The sequence below is a fragment of the Amblyraja radiata genome, chromosome 38, assembly GCF_010909765.2.
Source record: "Amblyraja radiata isolate CabotCenter1 chromosome 38, sAmbRad1.1.pri, whole genome shotgun sequence".
Taxonomy (NCBI): domain Eukaryota; kingdom Metazoa; phylum Chordata; class Chondrichthyes; order Rajiformes; family Rajidae; genus Amblyraja; species Amblyraja radiata.
In genome coordinates, this window is record NC_045993.1 from 4,579,370 (window position 1) to 4,592,207 (window position 12,838).

The window sequence follows — 12,838 nt, forward strand, 5'->3', positions numbered from 1 at the left end:
GGTTGTTAAACGGTCTTTGGAGGGAGGAGGAGTTTCCGTAGAAGGTTTTCAGCCCGAAATGTTGCCTATTTCCTTCGCTCCATAGATGCTGCCTCACCCGCTGAGTTTCTCCAGCATTTCTGTCTATTCTCCCCTAGTGTCTGCCTGCTTTCTGTCTCTAGAATAGGAATGTTTCTGCTTAACCTCACAGAGAACAAGCATAGTGCATCTACTGAAGTCAACGCTGTTAAATGGTTAGGAAGGAACTGCAGTTGTTGGTTGGTACCGAAGATAGGTACACAATGCTAGGGTAACTCAGCGGGTCGGGCAGCGTCCATGGAGAAAAGGAATAGATTAAGTTTCGGATCGGAACCCTTGAAAGAATTGTTCCGATTCTTTTTATCCAGAGATGCTGCCTGACCTGCTGAGTTACTCCAGCATTTTGTGTCTATCTTCTGTTGTGCTTATGTTTAGGGAATCTCGCCCTTGATTAGTGTTGGCCTGCTGTACTTTTGTTTGACAAATGAACAGATATAACTTCATAAATAACTGAGGTTTAGATTTAGAGATGCAGCGTGGACATAGACCCTATGATCCACCGAGACCAGGCCGATCAAAACGTTAACCCATGCACTAGTTCTGTCCTACACACACTGGGGAGGGACAGTTGTACTGAAGCCAATTAAGCTACAAACCTGCACGTCTCTGTGGAGTGAGAGAAAACCAGCGCACCCGGAGAAAACCCATATAGTCACAGCACAAACTCCGCAGTCAGAATCGAACCCGGGTCTCTGGCGCGGTGAGGCAGCAATTCCACTGCCATGCCACTGTGCCGACCATTGCGTTAGTATTTTCTAAACATTCTCACCGCACCCCGACCATCCATAATAATATTCACTTAACCATTTCAAGCCAAAACAGGCCAAGTTATATCAAATTCACAAGATAAAGAAAGTTATGAATGTTGCGTTCAATGGGAAGCATACTGGATTCAGCGTGTCGTTGTGTAACAACAGATTTAGGAGTGCTGTCCAAGCATAAGAATTGACCCCGTTTTAATGAGTAAGAGGACACTTGTCTAAGTTATAGACCTCAAACTAATATACATCTCCCATTACATGGAATATACCTACATGGAGGGTTCTTTTGCATGCATGTACACTGTATGTAAGTGTGTGTGTGTGTGTGTGTGCGCGTGTAACTGTGTGAATAAGGATTAGTCGATGTTACGAGATACACAAAGAAGCCTAAAGTGAAAGTTGGCGTATATTCCCCCAGAATTTGGAGGGCACTTTTTAAAAAACCTGTTCAAGGGACATGTGGGTTACAATTATGGGCCATTCCCTGGCTATCCTCCAAAGCTTGTAACTGGATTTCTTAAAAGGACAACAATGTCCTTGTGTCATGGTAGCCATACATTGGTGTAACGTGGGGATTTCACAAAGCCTCTTGGCAAAGATGAAGCAATGGCAATATATTCCTGAGCTAGGGGTGGTGTCTGATTTGAGGGGCGTTGGTGTTTTAGTCTTCTTCTCCATCTGGCAGTGTGGCCCGGCGCTGAAGTGACTTGGCCTGGGAGGAACAATTGTAACGTGAGCAAAGAAAATCAAAGTTATAGATCGGCTAGTACGGCACGCAGTTACACTCACGGGCTAATTACAGTACTTAATATCAAGTAACGAGCCAACTCTGAGTAAATACTGACGAGTTGGAATCCACTACACAACTTCCTCCAAGTTCAGATAGTCTCATCTGGTGGAGATGCCGTTCCTCGGGAGGCATGTTTTTCCAAACATGGTGTACTTTAATTTTTTTTTTAAATAATTCTCTGGATATGGGCATTGCTGGCAAGAGACCACTTTTTATTTGCCCTGCCCTCTGTTGCCCATGAGGAGGCGCTATTGAGCATACATGTGAAGTCTACATGACGTAGATGTGGCCACTTTGCGGACTGGCAGAAAGTTGACAAACTTGGAAGTTTAACTGGCCAGCAGTTATCTGTTTAATGCCAATAACTGCAGGTGTAGCACAATGCCAGAAATGATATTCTAGCTATCATATTATGTACATAGGATCTGTGGTGAGAGCCTTAACAACAACCACTTCATCAATAGTTTTCTTTCTCGATTTTTGCTCTTTTTGTAAATTATTACATTTAGAAATAAGACTTTTAATAACACAATATGGGGTGTACTCAAAAAAAATTCTTTAAAAGTTGTGTTACGATTTGTTTGCACTTTTTGAACAATGAGTAAGGGTCTCTCTCTCTCTCTTTCTCTCTCACTCTCTCTCTCTCTCTCTCTCTATCACTCTCGCTCTCACACTCAATGGTCGTTAACTTTCCAAGTATATGTGAGATTTCGATACAAATGTCCGAGAGGCAGGTTTCGGTTGCCTGGGCCACTGGAATACATTTGTAAAATTTTACTTGAAATTGAATAATGTATATTGTGTGATTTTTTAAGTGAAAAAAAGGTTGGCTGAAGACACTTAAGAATGTCGTAGTGGACTGAAGGGACTCCGATGATCTGCCATATTGGATCGTGCAGTGATTGGCTTCCATTATTGCCTTTACCGATCACTTGATTTCTCATTTTGAAATGCATGGTTCCTTTTAAAAGAAATCGTTCTTGATAATCCATGAGTAGCCTCATTCTAAGTGTGTTTTAATAGTGTTTGGTCACTATATTGTGAATGCTCTTGTGCTGTGCCGTGTCCATCTGTGCATTTCAATATGGCAGCTGAGGTGTCCGTATTATTGCCTGAAAAGTGATTGTGCATAAGAAGGGGTCGAAACTCAGCCGGCCGACTAAGAATGTTGTCGGGCTCGGAGCCCGAGAGGGACTGGAATGGGCTAACGATGGGCATATGAGGTGCAGTAAGCGGCTAGATGTCCTTGAAGGAGAAAAACGTACTCCTCACCTAAAAAAACAGGGAAACATTTCCAACCGTTAAGATCTGCAAATGATCTGCAAATCTCCGAGTCCTAACGCTCGTGAGAACCTTTAACAGAAGAGACAATTGCGAATTCTCATTCTGCAGGGGCCAATGCCCACAACATGCTTCATTCTTGCCTGCTGGCTCCAGTCAGTGTTTGGCCCAGATTGTATTTTGTCCAGAGGTTGCAAAATTCTGATACTGTCAATAGATCATAAGTTGTACTGAACAATCATGCACTTTATTTGGTGGGCCTCACTGGCGACGTGTGCAAGCAGGCAGAAGGAAGGCGATCAGCTTAGCTTTGCGGGCACCCCCAAAGTACAGAAGCATCAATTTCAGGACCTTGGACAGGGTCCGTTCAATCTGGACAGTGGTTCCCATTTTAAAGGATTGACTTCTTTAGGTCTTTTAATACCGTGCTGGCTTCTTCCCCAACAAGACGACTGCAGGTCCCGCCCCATTATTGGACCTCCCAGGGTCTTCTAGCCCTCCTGCGTTGATTGGCGCCTCTGTGTCTGTTAGGGTCACTGGTGGCCGCGACCTCTGACTATGAGAGTGAACCTTGTGTTCTGATGATGCAACTCCTGCACTATGTAATGTAAACAATTTCTACAGGACCAACAGGGTGCGCTCTCTCCAGCCTTTGAGCAATTTGTGGCAGCATCCCTTTCCATTCCACAATCCTCCCTCATTCACTCCACTGCAGCAAGCCATGTTGCATCTCTCTCTCTCTCTCCCTCTCTCCTCCCCTCTCCCTCTCTTCCCCTCCATCTCTCATCCCGTCCCTCTCCCTCTCCTCTCCCTCTCTCCCCCTCTATCCCCTCATCTCTCCCACCCCCCTCTCCACCTCTCTCTCTCCCTCTCCCCCTCTCCAGCTATCCTTCCGCTCCTCCCCCTCCCTCTCTCTCTCACCTCTCTCCCCTCCCCCTCGCCCTATCCCCCGCCTCCCCCTCTCCATCTCATCCTTCCCTCTCCCTCCCTCCCTCCTCCTTTTGCTTATTCGTATTCTAGTCGCTCGTTCACCCAGTGAACCCCAGCAACCGTGTCTTCTCTTACTCAGCTGTGTTTCCTGTGGAGCCCAGGCTCACCTCTATGTAATAACCCTGTGTCTTTGAAGGTATAGTGTGTGTTTGTATATATGAATGAGGTATGGGTGAATGAACGTGTTACTGATGAGTACCAACCCGTGTATATGTGTGCATCTGTATGGGTGTACATGTCCACAAATGCATATACATATCTACATGTGCCTCAATTGTAAATGTTTCACGCTTGTAAACACCTCTTGGAATATGTCTGAAGAAGGGTTTCGGCCCGAAACGTTGCCTATTTCCTTCGCTCCATAGATGCTGCTACACCTGCTGAGTTTCTCCAGCATTTTTGTCTACCCCCTTGGAATATATATACACATTGTCTTAGTCACGGGGAGAACATACAAACTCCACACAGACAGCTATGAGGGGCCTAGATTTCTGATTCCGAGCTTGCCAGTAGCTTAGTTTAATTTAATTTAGTTTAGTTTAGACATACAGCGCGGAATACAGGCCCTTCGGCCCACCGAGTCCGCGCCGACCAGCGATCCCCGCTCTTTCGCACTATCCCACGCACACTAGGGGCAATTTACAATTATCCCAAGCCAATTAGACCTATGAACCTGCACGTCTTTGGGGTGTGGGAGGAAAGCGGAGATCCTGGAGAAAACCCACGCAGGTCACGGGGAGAGCGTACAAACTCCACACAGACAGCACCCGTAGTCGGGTTCGATCCCGGGTCCCTGGAGCTGTGAGGCAGCAACTCTACCGCTGAGCCACCCTGTAATTATCCATTTTCTTGTGGTATGGTTTGCCGTTAACCTGGCCATAACTAAATGAGTAGATTGAATGGGACTCGAGAGGGCAGACAGGACAGTACTTACTGGAGACCAGGCCTTAATGCTCATCGCCTGCCCCATGCAACCAAGGCACAATGGGCCAGATTGTTCAATGTTCCTCCATTGCCTTGTGCATGTGAAGTTTGAGCTCTGAAATGTATTGTATTTTATTTTGAAAGATTAATTCCCTCTTGGTCAGTCAGTCTGTTGACCAGGTAGTTTGATTCCCTCCATTGATCCACATTCCTTATAAGTTCATGTTGTAGGAGCTGAATGAGGCCATTCGGCCCATCAAGTCTACTCTGGCCTTCAACCATGGCTCATCTACCCTTCCCTCTCAACCCCATTCTCCTGGCACCCGTACTAATCAAGAATCTATCTTTCTCCAATGGATTAGAAATACCCATTGTCGAGTCCTCCACAGCCTTCTGTGGCAATGAATTCCACAGGAGATCAGATTATAGAAGTCAACAGGTTGACACCATCAAAGGGGACTTCCCTCGACCAGTTTCTCTCACAAGACCCGGCAGATCAAAGCATGGGAGATTCAATTGTAATTTGTAATGTTTAAAGGGCATTCATTTCACGTCTTCCCCCAAGTGCCCTGACTCCATTTCCTTTTTTCTTTTTTCTTTTTTTTTAATTTCTTTTTTTTTTTTAAAGGAAAAGAAAGGGAAAGCAAGAAAAGAAGAAAGGAAAAAGTGAAAGGATAGTAGAGAAGAACGAGAAAAAACACCCTAAACTACCAAAGCAGTGTAGCAGAGGAATAAGAGAAAATGGAGATATACCTTGCCCCTGACTCCATTTCCTACTCAGCTAATTGTCTCGTACTGAGAACTGGCAACATGTTTCTGTTGAGGGTTTGACAGAGGGTTTGTGTTATTTCTTCCTGCCTGTGGTAGGATTGACTTTTACCAACTGTTCTGTGTGTGTGTGTGTGTGTGTGTGTGCGTGTGTGTGCGTGTGTGTGTATGTGCGTGCGTGCGTGTACGTGCGTGCATGTGTGTGTTTACGTGCGTGCATGTGTGTGTGTACGTGCGTGTATGTGTGTGTGTGTGTGTGTGTGTGTGTGTGTGCGCATGTGTGTGTACGTGCGTGCATGTGTGTGTGTACGTGCGTGCATGTGTGTGTGTGCGGATGTACGTATGTACGTGTGTGTGTGCATGTGTGTGTGTGCGGATGTACGTATGTACGTGCGTGTGTGCATGTGTGTGTGCATGTGTGTGTGTGCGGATGTACGTATGTACGTACGTGTGTACATGTGTGTGTGTCTGCTCTCTCCCTCTCTAACGCCACACCACATTGCTCTAAACAAATAGCACAAGGCAGAGAGCTTAAAAACAATAACAAAAAAACAGCCAACCAGGCAAAACCATAGCAGCATTTTGAAAATGGAGCCCAAAGCCATTTTAGTTCAAGAAAGATACGTTTTATTAGGTTTTCAAACTTTTTAAACAAGGAAATATATAGTTCATGAGGGTATCGATATCAGTGTTAGGTAGCTTTGTAGTACAGTGTTTACTTTGTAGCTTGTATATATACATATATCAGGAATTTAAATAGCTGGGAATTTGTTTTAAATTACAGCTCCAATTTACTGATTGACCGGAGGGGAGGGGGGGGGGGGGGGGGGGAGGGGGGAGGATGGAACTATCAAAGATTGTGTGGAACTTGGACCAGGTTTGCGGAATAATCCAGCCCTCCCACAGCCGTTAAGGTTTTAAATCAGGTACTGAGATGAACTCTGCTGCGTGTGTTACATGCGATCATTTCAGAAATGGCTTTCCTTCGCAGAGTTTGTGATGGCCCTTTATTTGCGGTTTTTCTGGTGATTTTTTTTTTTTTTTTTAACGCCGAAAAAAAAAGGTTTCGGGACTTGGAGAAAGCTTTCCTTTGATTCCGTCGCGAAAAGAACAGTAACACACTACCCCAACCGAACAAACGATAGAAAAAAGCAAATTAAGTTATTGAAAATGCCGGTGTATCGTCTTTGTTTTTCTGTCTCTCATTTCCGCACTAACCCCCCAATTGAATACAGCCTCGCGTGTTCACAAATACTCCTTGTCCCGTAAGAAGAAGTTAAGAACTGTTAAAGTGCTGTACCATGCAATGTCAAATGCATTGAGGCTTAAGTACCTCAGGCCTCAATTCTTCATAGTGACACAAGCGTTAAGTCACGAGTTCTTCTGGACAAAGAGTACAAGAGATAACACTATCCAATCTCTTGGGTTTACTGGTTAAAATAACCCTGAGGGTCATTGACACCCCACCACTGGTCAAGATAGTGATTGTAACTGGTTGGTCGGTCGTCTGTGGCCATTTTGGCCAGGCTCTGGCCACCATTTTGAAATCCAGTGGGAGTAAGTGGGGTACTGCCGCTGAAGCCAACGCTAAATTTGACCCCCTTATTCTTCCCGAGTGGGAAGGGAACCCCTCGCCAATGAGCGGGACGTGAAGCGGGCGGCCCAGCCTGGGAGTTCGAGGGGCTTTGAGGCCGGGAGCCACGTTCCGCATGCCACATTGAACCCCCTATTGTTTTAAATAGGCAAACGGACCGGGAGTGTGTGTGTGTGTGTGTGTGTGTGTGTGTGTGTGTGTGTTACACAAGCCCGTGTTACCCCCGGCACTCCACCAGCCATCCGTACGCTGGGCAAGGGGCGAGCAGAAAGCACTTTGAGGGGACCATTCCTGATGCTGACCACCCAATCCCAACCAAAGACGGTCGGAAAATAGGTGACCTCATATGGCTATCCCCATTATCACTTTACTGTGGAGATTCCTGTTAATTTAAAAGAGATTAGCACTTTTGACTAAATAGATTAATGAGTTTTCGTCACCAATATCTAATTATCTCCTCCATGGAATGAATATGGAGAGAAGACACACTAAACGTGGTCTAGTTGGGAGAAGGGGGACAGAGAAGGGGAGTTTTGGAGACTGGGAAGAGGATGGCATTTTAATGGGCTGCGATTGCTTTGAGAATGTCCCTTGTGTTTATATCAGATGTACGTTCAAACCTCTGGCCGCCCAAGGTAGGTGAGGCTGGGATGCTCCACCACATGGCCTGTTCAGAGCAGCCGTGGAGGAACCTTCTGCTTGGCTTCCTTCCCCCACCCATCTGCTCAGCTCTCCCGAAACTCAAATGTTCCATCTTTGCCACTTTATTTGGAGAAGGTGAACTTGGGAGGAAATGTAAACCTCCCCCCACCCCCCCCCGCCCCCCACCCCCCACCCCCCACCGCCCCCCCGGCTAAAAAATCACAAAGATTGGGAAGCGAGAGACAAATTGTCGGATGTTTTTTTCCACGATATGTTCCTTCCTCTGTATATAACTATGGTGCGGATGTTTTAAAAAAAAAATACACAGGACATTGCTATGTAAAAATCTGTACATAAAGAAAGATTCTTTTTTCTATTGGAAATCATTTCTTGTCACTTTATATTCAAAAAATAAAGTCTACAACACTTCAAAATGCTGGCATGTCTTTCTTTGGCTTTGAGTCATAAGTGATAGGGACTGTCATATGCTGAGAGAATGGAGCGGCTGGGCTTGTACACGAAGGAGTTTAGAAGGATGAGAGGGCATCTCATTGAAACATTGTTAAGGGCTTCCACACGCTAGAGGCAGGAAACGTGTTCCCGATGTTGGGGGAGCCCAGAACCAGGGGGCCACACACACAGTTTAAGAATAAGGAGTAAAGCCATTTAGAACGGAGATGAGGAAACACTTTTTCTCACAGAGAGTGGTGAGTCTGTGGAATTCTCTGCCTCAGGCAGGTTCTCTGGATGCTTTCAAGAGAGAGCTGGATAGGGCTCTTAAAAATAGCGGAGTCAGGGGATTTGGGGAGAAGGCAGGAACGGGGTACTGATTGGGGATGATCAGCCATGATCACATTGAATGGTGGTGCTGGCTCGAAGGGCCAAATCGCCTACTCCTGCACCTATTGTCTATTGTCTATTGATAGGAGCAGAATTCGGGCATTCAGCCCATCAAGTCTACTCCGCCATTCAATCATGGCTGATCTATCTCTCTCTCCTAACCCCATTCTCCTGCCTTCTCCCCATAACCCCTGACACCCGTACTAATCAAGAATCTATCTATCTCTGTCTTAAAAATATCCACTGACTTGGCCTCTGTCTAAGGCAAAGAATTCCACAGATTCACCAACATCTGACAAAATAAATATCTCCTCATCTCCTTCCTGAAGGAACATCCTTTTATTCTGAGGCTGTGACCTCTGGTCCCGAACTCTCCCACTAGTGGAAACATCCTCTCCACATCCAGGCCTTTCACTATTCGGTAAGTTTCAATGGAGGTCCCAATCAAGGGATAAGGGGAGAAAGCAGGAACGGGGTACTGATTTTGGTTGATCAGCCATGATCATATTGAATGGCGGTGCTGGCTCGAAGGGCCAAACGGCATACTCCTGCACCTATTTTCTATGTTTCTATGTCCCCCCCCCCCCCCTCATCTAAACATCCTTCTAAGAGTCTGTCATCCAAACTCATCCATCCAAGATAACATTGGATGGATTAGAACAGGGGTGGGGAACCTGAGGCCTTTAGGCCGCATGCAGCCTTCTAGGCCATTAATTGCGGCCTTTTGAATGAATCCAAATTTTGTAGGACAGATCCTTTTATTTTTATTAATATGTTTTTGTTTGTCTTTCATTATTTTTATTTTAATCTTAAAATGAACATATTTAAAATACCAAAGCGTAAAAGAAGATTCAACAAAATAATCCTCCCCAGACTGTGATGGCCACAATTAAAACATTAGTAAGTCATGAGGGCTATTTTAACAAAATAAAGTACACTTTGAAGTATATCTAATTGAAGTTTCTTGGATGCGGCCTTATTAGATTACAGCTAACTTACTGCGGCATTCCAACATGAAAAGGTTCCCCACCCCTCGATTAGAACGTAGAACAGGCCACAATATCCGTGCCGAACATGCTGCCAAATTAAACTAATCTCCTCTGCCGACATGTGATCCCTTTCCCACTATTCCCTGCATTTCATGTGCCTATCCAAATTTCTCTTAAATACCACTATCGTATCTGCCTCCACCGTCATTGAGTATAAGTTTTCAGTATCGGAGATGAGAGGTTCTGCTGCAGTTGTACAGGGCCTTGGTGAGACCACACCTGGAGTATTGCGTACAGTTTTGGTCTCCTAATCTGAGGAAAGACATTCTTGCTAACGAGGGAGTACAGAGCAGGTTCACCAGACTGATTCCTGGGATGGCAGGACTTTCATATGAAGAAAGACTGGATAGACTCGGCTTATACTCGCTAGAATTTAGAAGATTGAGGGGGGATCTTATAGAAACTTACAAAATTCTTAAGGGGTTGGACAGGCTAGATGCAGGAAGATTGTTCCCGATGTTGGAGAAGTCCAGAACAAGGGGTCACAGTTTAAGGATAAGGGGGAAGTCTTTTAGGACCGAGATGAGAAAATCATTTTTTACACAGAGAGTGGTGAATCTGTGGAATTCTCTGCCACAGAAGGTAGTTGAGGCCAGTTCATTGACTATATTTTAGAGGGAGTTAGATGTGGCCCTTGTGGCTAAAGGGATCAGGGGGTATGGAGAGAAGGCAGGGATGGGATACTGAGTTGGATGATCAGCCATGATCATATTGAATGGCGGTGCAGGCTCGAAGGGCCGAATGGCCTACTCCTGCACCTATTTTCTATGTTTCTATGTCATCCCAGGCAACATATTCCAAACACCCAACACTCTCTGTATGTAAAGAATAACTTCCCCTGCACATCTGTTCTAAACATTCCCACTTTCACATACGTGCTCCAGTCTTTGACATTTCCATCCTGGTGCAAGGGTAATCTATCTTAAGCCTTTCATATTTTTTTATTCTTCTATCCCCTTCGACATCCGATGCTTCAGAGAAAATAATCAGTTTGTCCAATCTCCCCTTATAGCTGTTGAAACAAGGAACTGCAGATGCTGTTTTGCAAAATAAGACACAGAGTGCTAGAGTAACTCAGCGGGTCAGGCAGCATCTCAGGACAACATGCATAGGCGACGTTTTGGGTCGGGATCCTTCCACAGACTGAAGAAGACTCCTGACGCAAAATGTCACCTGTCCATGTTGCCCTGAGACGCTGCCTGACCCTCTGAGTTAATCCACCACACTGTTTTCTCTCCTTATAGCTACCTAAAACCTTCTAATAAAGGCCGCACTCTTCTATACATAGAAACATACATAGAAACATAGAAATTAGGTGCAGGAGTAGGCCATTCGGCCCTTCGAGCCTGCACCGCCATTCAATATGATCATGGCTAATCATCCAACTCAGTATCCCGTACCTGCCTTCTCTCCATACCCTCTGATCCCCTTAGCCACAAGGGCCACATCTAACTCCCTCTTAAATATAGCCAATGAACTGGCCTCGACTACCCTCTGTGGCAGGGAGTTCCAGAGATTCACCACTCTCTGTGTGAAAAAAGTTCTTCTCATCTCGGTTCCAAAGGATTTCCCCCTTATCCTTAAGCTGTGACCCCTTGTCCTGGACTTCCCCAACATCGGGAGCAATCTTCCTGCATCTAGCCTGTCCAACCCCTTAAGAATTTTGTAAGTTTCTATCAGATCCCCTCTCAATCTCCTAAATTCTAGAGAGTATAAACCAAGTCTATCCAGTCTTTCTTCATAAGACAGTCCTGACATCCCAGGAATCAGTCTGGTGAACCTTCTCTGCACTCCCTCTATGGCAATAATGTCCTTCCTCAGATTTGGAGACCAAAACTGTACACAATACTCCAGGTGTGGTCTCACCAAGACCCTGTACAACTGCAGTAGAACCTCCCTGCTCCTATACTCAAATCCTTTTGCTATGAAAGCTAACATACCATTCGCTTTCTTCACTGCCTGCTGCACCTGCATGCCCACTTTCAATGACTGGTGTACCATGACACCCAGGTCTCGCTGCATCTCCCCTTTTCCTAGTCGGCCACCATTTAGATAATAGTCTGCTTTCCTGTTTTTGCCACCAAAATGGAGAACCTCACATTTACCCTCTCCAAAGCATTCAACTCCTTCCTGTAATGGGGTGATGAGAACACACAACACTTCAAGTGCGGCCTTTAACTAAAATGTTATAAAACTGCAACATGACTTCCTGATTCAGAATAATCCTTCCCCCATCCAATGTGGAAAAATGGTACAAAAGTTGATCAACTTTCCCTGTTCTCCTCAACCCACGCCTTAATCAATTTTGAACCTCTGCCCGCCCTTGAGTCACTACAGTGACAGTTCAGCCCTGTGTGGTCCAGATTTAATCTTTAGACTGTAGACTTCAGAGATACTGTGTGGAAACAGGCCCTTCGGCCCACCGAGTCCGTGCCGACCAGCGATACACTAGCACTATCCCACACACACACACTAGGGACAGCTTACAATTTTCACCGAAGCCAATTAACCTACAAACCTGTACGTCTCAGAAGTGTGGGTGGAAACCAGAGCACCCGGAGAAAACCCACACGGTCACAGGGAGAACGTGCAAACTCCGTACAGACAGCATCCGTAGTCAGGATTGAACCCGGGTCTCTGGCGCTGAGAGGCGGCAACTCTCCCTCTGTGCCACCGTGCCACTCTGCAAAAGCCTCCATCTCTGGTACGATCCTACAACAGTGTTTAAGAAACCGTGTTAAATTTAATAGGCACATGAGTGAATCTCTTAGGATGAAACTCAATGTAAAGGGAAATCTTTCCCCATGTTTAAGATTCAGTGAAATCACAGCTGTTCTTAATGTGGTTGAATCACTAGGACCAGAAACCAGAGAATCAAGATATTACTTAAAATTACAGTTAATTAATTAAATTCTATGACATAAAAAAAACTAACTACCCGGGATGGAGTTAAAACCCAAATTGCTGGAAAGTCACAGTGTGACTCATCACTGACTTCAAAGGGAAACCCTGTTTCGTTTTCCACAGGTGCAGCCTGCCCTACTGAGAAAAACATTTTTTATTTCAGATTTACAAGTTCCTTGTCTCTTCAGCTATAAGGGGAGATTGGACAAACTGATTA